The following is a 7,143-nucleotide window of genomic DNA, read 5'->3' as shown; positions in this document are numbered from 1 at the left end:
TATACGTTCTTTTGGAACATCAGATCGATTCAAACAAATAGATATATTTTGTCTCCAACCAACTTGCCTCAACCCCAAACCCAAACCCAATCCCTCCCATTCAAAACATAGTACTTCCATGGCTTCTTCTATTTCTTCTTCTATCAATATCTCCTCGTATTCCTCCGCACCACCTCTTTTCCACCCACGTGCTTCTGCATCCCAACGCTTCAAATTGTTCAATGGATTGCGCCGTACAAATGGACATGCGTCCGATTTTGTGTTTCTCCGACTCTCCTCTAAATTCTCTGCTGTAGGGGGAGAACTGCATTCTAATTCGCTACGCTCTGATGCTGCCAAAAAGGTTGAATCAGTTACGAGAATCAATCGGTTTTCTGATGAAGATGATGAATTTGATCTTGACACTCCCACACAAGGTTTTGCTTCCATCCCGGAGGCCATTCAAGACATTCGCAACGGAAAGGTTCCTATTTCTTTCTCTCTCTCTGCCCATTCAATTTAGTTTAACCTTAGGTTATTCGCTCTCACTAGTGTGAACCTTCAGATGGTAGTTGTTGTAGATGACGAAGACAGAGAGAATGAAGGAGATTTAATCATGGCAGCAGAGTTAGTAACACCTGAGGCCATGGCTTTTATTGTTAAGCATGGAACTGGCATAGTCTGCATTAGCATGAAAGAGGAAGATCTCCAGAGACTGGATCTTCCACTCATGGTAAACAGCAAGGACAATGATGAAAAACTGCGCACGGCTTTCACCGTGACAGTGGATGCTAAACATGGAACCACAACAGGGGTGTCAGCTCGTGATCGAGCAACAACAGTCTTGGCTCTTTCCTCGAGTGATTCTAAACCAAGTGATTTCAATCGCCCAGGCCATATTTTTCCACTAAAATACAGGGAAGGTGGTGTGTTGAAGAGAGCAGGACACACAGAAGCTTCGGTTGATCTTGCCATGCTTGCTGGTTTGAATCCAGTAGCAGTCTTATGTGAAATTGTTGATGAGGATGGTTCCATGGCACGATTGCCTAAGCTTCGCCAGTTTGTAGAGCGCACAAATTTGAAAATTGTATCTATTGCTGATTTGATTAGATATAGAAGGAAGAGAAATAAACTAGTAGAACGTGCTGGTGCTGCTGTTATACCAACAATGTGGGGACCATTTAATGCTTGCTGTTATAGATCACTTATAGATGGCGTGGAGCATATTGCAATGGTTAAGGGTGACGTTGGAGATGGACAAGATGTTCTCGTGAGAGTACACTCAGAGTGTCTTACGGGAGATATATTTGGATCTGCAAGATGTGACTGTGGGAGCCAGCTTGCTATTGCAATGCAGCAGATTGAGGCTGCTGGTAGAGGTGTATTGGTCTATCTTCGTGGACATGAGGGAAGGGGGATTGGATTGGGTCATAAGCTTCGCGCTTATAACCTGCAGGATGATGGACGGGACACCGTAGAAGCCAATGAAGAGTTGGGATTGCCTGTTGACTCGAGAGTATGGAATTGGTGCACAGATACTGAGGGACTTGGGTGTTCGTTCAATGAAGCTGATGACAAACAATCCAGCAAAATATGTTGGACTCAAAGGTTATGGTTTGACAATTTCTGGAAGGATTCCTTTGGTAGCACTTATTACAAAGGAAAACAGGAGATATTTGGAGACAAAGCGTGTGAAAATGGGTCATGTTTATGGACTTAAATCTAACAGCGAACTGAATCTAGAGAGGGGCAATGGTAAACCTGGTGTTGATGATTCTAAGGGTGCTACTACCCAATAGCCCTCTTTTTCCCTGCCAGCAAGTGGAAGAGGAGAGTGTAAATGTGTGTTTTTGCAGATGGACCCCGAGATAGATCACTGGAATCATGAATCTATCTCTGATTCAAAATTTTCCAGCTAGTTGGTTGATTTTTTCCTTGGGTGTTCTCTACTATATTAGGTTTGCTCAAACAGTTTTTGCTAAAGTATAGCACCATGTAGCATGTATAATATAGATTTAGGCATTGCTTGGACAATTTTGCGTTTGTGGTTATATATAGAGGTTTTTAATGTTTGGCAAAATACTTCAGATGACGTATAAAGTTGTCAAGTTGCAATTAAGAAGTCATCGAAGTCGAGGGATTAACGTGAGTTACAAATGTCAACTTTTTGAACTAAATTGAGTAAATTAAAATTAAGTCATGAGTGCAACTTTAGAGAGCATTTTAATTATTAACTTGTCTTCAAATCTTAGAAAAAGTGTTCTAGTTGTATGTAATATAGGTTACCTTTTGTAATATGTCATACTAGATTAACATACTTACATACACATATTTGAGTAGTTCTTACGGTTCATAAAATCTTCGAACAAGGATCTCATATACATCTTTATTGTATTCATTGTACTTTGATCTAATAGTGATTGTTCTTTGTCGAGATCTGAGTCAAGTTTAGCCTAGCAAGGCTTTAGGCGATAATGTCCACGATTCTTGGATTCATGATCATTGGAGTCAAGCTTAGTCTAAGAAGACTTGAAAAAAGAATATCTTGTAAACACTTATTCAGATAGTGTATTTAAAATTGAACCTAATTTTCAGACTTGAATTTGAACTTATATATCTTTTGTTGTTCCCAAGTCTTAAGACTTGATAGGCTCTTAAAGTTTTTGTGATTTCAAAAATATTTCAAACTACAATTTAACAATCCTTCCCCTCTTCTCGTCCATATTAACCAAATTGAAAATTATTGAGTGCTCCTACAACTTAGAATACATCTTGAAGCTCAAAACTCAATATGTTATTTATATCACAAAACCCTTATATACAAGCTTGTAATCCGATCTATTAGTACCTAATGAATACCAAAGAGCAAACCCAAAAATACTAGTTTATGAGCTTGCATGTGGTATAGAATTAATATACATGATTGCATACTGTTGAATCTTAGTTTTCATGTTTATTCGATGATGTTATGGCTGAATTTTTTGAGATTTTTTCACTCCTTTGAACTTAATTGGTTCAAATTTGAGGGTATGAGTGTGAAATACGAATTGAGACTTAGTTGATCTAGAAAATTAATATTCATTAGCTTAATTAGATGAGTTTGAGTGAGACCACGGGACTATAGTAGTTATTAGAAAGTTGTTTGTGAGTTAATTTGTGCTACTAGTCATTGTACGTTCATTAAGTAGCAAACTCAAAACCTTGAGTTTTGGCTAATTCCTTAGAAAGGGTATTTTGGTAAATTTATCCCCTGCTAAATGAAGTTAGATGAACTGGAATTTAGCACACAATTTTTTTATTTGCTGAATATGGCTTGATCTTTAAGGTTTGTAGAAAATTCTAGTTTATGAAGGATTTTTCTCCATAATAAGTATTTTGCCATGCTTAGTTCTCAACGCACAATGAATTTTTTAGTGGAACTAACTGTGGATTAACTTTACTTTTACTCTAGTTTAAGGTTACTAAAGTTGAGAGTGATTTGAGTTTTGTAGAGTAAGTTACAATGTTTAGAAGTAAGGTCATTATTCGCTCATAAAATAAAATTTTTAAAATAAAGCAATCTACTTTCAAGCATTAGTGCTCACTCTACAAAACTGAGTAAAATTTTTCTCGTATATTTTTTCTTGATTCTACTTAAAAAGTGTAAGATAAAAAATTATATTTTACTGAACAATTGAAAAGATCCATTCGAACCATTTAGTACTCTTGAAAAGAGCACAATTCGCTCAATAAGTGTTTTCTCATATTGATTCAAATTCGTTCTTCTTATCATATATGACTGCTGCCATATCGGGTTTGTCTATAATAAGCTCAAGTCTTATGAGCTTTTCTGATGGGCACAAATAATAATTTATAAATATGCCTCATATGGGGTTTTAATAGTAATTATTATTTTTTTACATTTACCACAAGTTCCTTTCGTTTTTTCTTCTCTTTGTATGCACTCCATTCAACCCTAAGTCCACATTTTTCTCCATCCTCTGCCACCGTGACTGCGTCTTTCTTCACCGCCGCCGCCTGAAGCTCTGTTCTGTTCAACTGGAGCTATAATTCAGGTTTCCTCTCTCAATATTGTGCTTCATTTCTAACTTGATTTTTCGATGTTATGAAAAGAAAAATCATATTTTTACTTGTCAATGTAGAGTTAATAGTGTGATTTGTGTTTGGAAGTTGATTTAGGCTTTGATCAATGAGTTCCTGGATTTGTCAATTGCATAGAATTTTTCAATTAAGAACTTAAAGCAATTAAAAAAAATGGTGGAAAGAAGCTGTGATATTTTTCTGTATCTCCTCAGCCCAGTACTTCATTGTCTCATTCATTCTCCGTATCTCTCTTCTCTCTTCGCGTCATTCGTCTTCAGCCTCAGAGTGGTGGCGTGGGTCTCAGCGAGTCAGCATCCTCGTCAGCGTTGTGGTGCTCTACTTCCAGAGTTTCAATGGAGCCTCAGACTTAGGTATATATGAATTTGCTTCATTGATTGATTTCATTTTTTTTTTGTTCCTTTTATGTTCTTGCTGTATGAATCTGTTTCGTTGAATTCATTCAATTGTTTTTCTGTTATACTTATTTTTTTGTTAAGGTTTTTTGTATGAGTTTATTTCATTCATTTCATTCAATTATTTGTTTTGTTCTGATTATTTGGTTGTTTGAATTTTTTTGGGTTCTGTTTATGAGGCTTAAAAAATTTTGGTATTTGTTTTTATGATTTTGATTTTAATTTCTGTGTTTATGTTTCTGTTCATGATGTTCTAGTTCAATTTCTGTGTTTATGTCTCTTAAATCTCAGGGGCAAATGATAATGATGAGGCAGAGCAGAACCATCCATTGCATCAATCAAAGAAGAGTTTAAATTCCTTTGTTTATGTTTCTTTAAAGTTATGCCTGGTCCGTTTGTGATGTAACAGAATAATTTTGAACTGGCCTGACTCAATCTTGTGTTTGATTTATATAATAAACATATTCTTAATAATTTTTTGTAGTTCAAAATTTGTTAGCAAAGTTAGCAGTGTACCAAAATGTGTAGTTTGGAACTAGATTATTCCTATGGATTTCTTTCCATAGTAGTCGGATCTCTGACGGCAGAATATTTATAGGACAGGATAGAAACTCTGACATTTGAGGTTGTGTTCTCTGCCTAAGTGCCTAACTGTTTCAAAAATTATTTCTGCTTGTTTATTCAAGGTTCTTCGTATACTGAACGGTGACATGGTCATGGACACGAGTTTGCAGATGCAGCACCATTACAGCGGTCCTCTGTTAGAAGAGCCACTTGAATCATTCAGTGGGAAGCTATCTCTTGACAAATACATGCCTGCATATTGGGATAGGGACAACAAAGCAAGAAGGACTTCATGTGAAGATGACATTTAAAAAGGGGTCGATACTTGATGATCAAAATTGAAAAATGCTTTTTACTGGTTATGCTAAATATGTTTATTTTCTCTCCTATTTTGTAGTTTTGCATTTTTCTAGCTATCTTTCTATAGTGAGATATAATTTTGCATTTGTGTATAATAGCAGGGTGAAAGTAGGATCGGTAAAAAATATAGAAGCTTTTGAAATTCTTCTCAGTAGCTACATCACACACTAAAGGCAAGAACAGAACTTTTTGTTGCTAGAGTTTTTATTTTGGCATGTTGAACATACTTTGTGAGGCAAGAAAAGATCCTTTATTGGTTGGTATAGCATAAGCCCATCATTAGCTGGAATCATTCAGAAGGCTATAGAATAATGTGGATGCATGGCTATCATGTTTGAATTTTTTTTAATCTTATGATGGTTTCTATTTGAATGCAGGTAAGCACTGGATGTGAATGTTGAGAGAGCCGTGGATGTTCTTATGCACAAGAGATTGCTGCATTTGGCTCACGATCCTGTTAATAGGCCTGCAATTGAATTCATGCTTTAGTGGTGTTATTTAGTTTAGAGTAAGGCATTGCATATGAAACAGTTTGGCATATAGTCATTGTTTGACCATGCTGTCTTCTTTTATAAGATTTGATGCTGGTATAGTTTGGATGAAGTATGATGTATCATTGATATTTTCTTTTCCGAATTGCTTTTAAGTAGTTTTTTATACATTAAGTTGTTACGTTGAATGAATAATCTATTTTAGACTTTTAGTTAATCATATTGCAAGTCTTCAACATTGCTTTATATTGAATCCTTCGTGGAGCCTAAATGATGAAAAATTGATGAAGAAACTTGACCATTCTTTTTATACTTACAATATACAGTTTTGTATGATTTTTTTGTGTTTTGATTTTACATCTTACACCATATCAAGAAAACTTTGGTTAATATTTTACCTCCAATTCAGCCACCGAAGCTTTATGCTATGCTAAATTGCCATTCAAATCAGTTATGCAATAATCAAAAGCTTTTTACGTACAATTTCATGACAAGAAAGTTTTATGTCTGTCAAAGATTCGTTTAAACCAAAGCTACTAACTACATGAAAACCTGAAGAATATAGCTCAAAAATTTGGAAGATGTCATTAATATATATGCATGAAAGTAATAATTCTTCAGATATCAACCTCAAAGTTGCAAGAAATCCAATATGATTTTGACAAGGAAAAAGAGCAAGTTTCTTGGCCAACAGAAAAAAGTTATCCAAATTTATTGAATTCAGCTATACACATAACATCATAAACAACCAATTCAATATAATAAAAAATAAAAAATGGAACAAAAAGAATCATCTAAGTTCACTAATAACAAAACTGAACTCTTTAGCTCAAATAAAATGAAATTATTCAATAAAATAACAATTGAGACATTCTTTCATCCATTTTCTTAGTACATCAGAAGATAGTGATAACTACATTTCTTTTTAAGAATGACACAAGGATTATATTCCCATTCACATATCATCATGTATGGCGGGTACATCACTCCCTCGATTGGATCCTCCTTGATCAGATCCAAAAGTATTAAGGCTTTAACCACTTCTGATATTGGTGGTTGGAATTCAGGCTCCAGCTGTGCCAAAAGTTTATTAGTAGAATGAAACAAGACAAGGCTCAAAGGAGTTGACCAGAATAGTTTTGTTGTCATATTTGACTGTTCAGATTTAACTATTGAAACAAGGTAGGTAGGTAACCATAGAAATTTACAATTTATTATAACACAAAGGAGGAAAATCACAATAAAGTAATTAA

The 7,143-nt window shown here is 35.1% G+C and overlaps 1 long non-coding RNA gene and 1 pseudogene across 5 annotated transcripts; both read left to right on the top strand.

Annotated features, from left to right (window-relative positions):
• On the top strand, nucleotides 1-2,059 carry LOC112740817 (bifunctional riboflavin biosynthesis protein RIBA 1, chloroplastic-like; annotated as a pseudogene).
• Nucleotides 2,060-3,755: 1,696 nt separating this feature from the next.
• On the top strand, nucleotides 3,756-6,136 carry LOC112740816 (uncharacterized). 5 transcript variants are annotated; one of them, XR_011870500.1, is made up of 5 exons: nucleotides 3,756-4,034; nucleotides 4,275-4,433; nucleotides 5,162-5,356; nucleotides 5,501-5,572; nucleotides 5,777-6,136. It is a non-coding gene; the product is annotated as an uncharacterized lncRNA (long non-coding RNA). The 5 variants fall into 5 exon arrangements; XR_003171298.3 differs by having other exon boundaries at nucleotides 5,162-5,397; XR_011870498.1 differs by having other exon boundaries at nucleotides 3,779-4,034; nucleotides 4,341-4,433.
• The last annotated feature ends 1,007 nt before the right edge of the window (nucleotides 6,137-7,143 follow it).

Source organism: Arachis hypogaea, chromosome 14, assembly GCF_003086295.3.
Source record: "Arachis hypogaea cultivar Tifrunner chromosome 14, arahy.Tifrunner.gnm2.J5K5, whole genome shotgun sequence".
Classification (NCBI taxonomy): domain Eukaryota; kingdom Viridiplantae; phylum Streptophyta; class Magnoliopsida; order Fabales; family Fabaceae; genus Arachis; species Arachis hypogaea.
The sequence above is the reverse complement of the archived record's forward strand: the minus strand, read 5'-3'. Positions and strand labels throughout refer to the sequence as shown.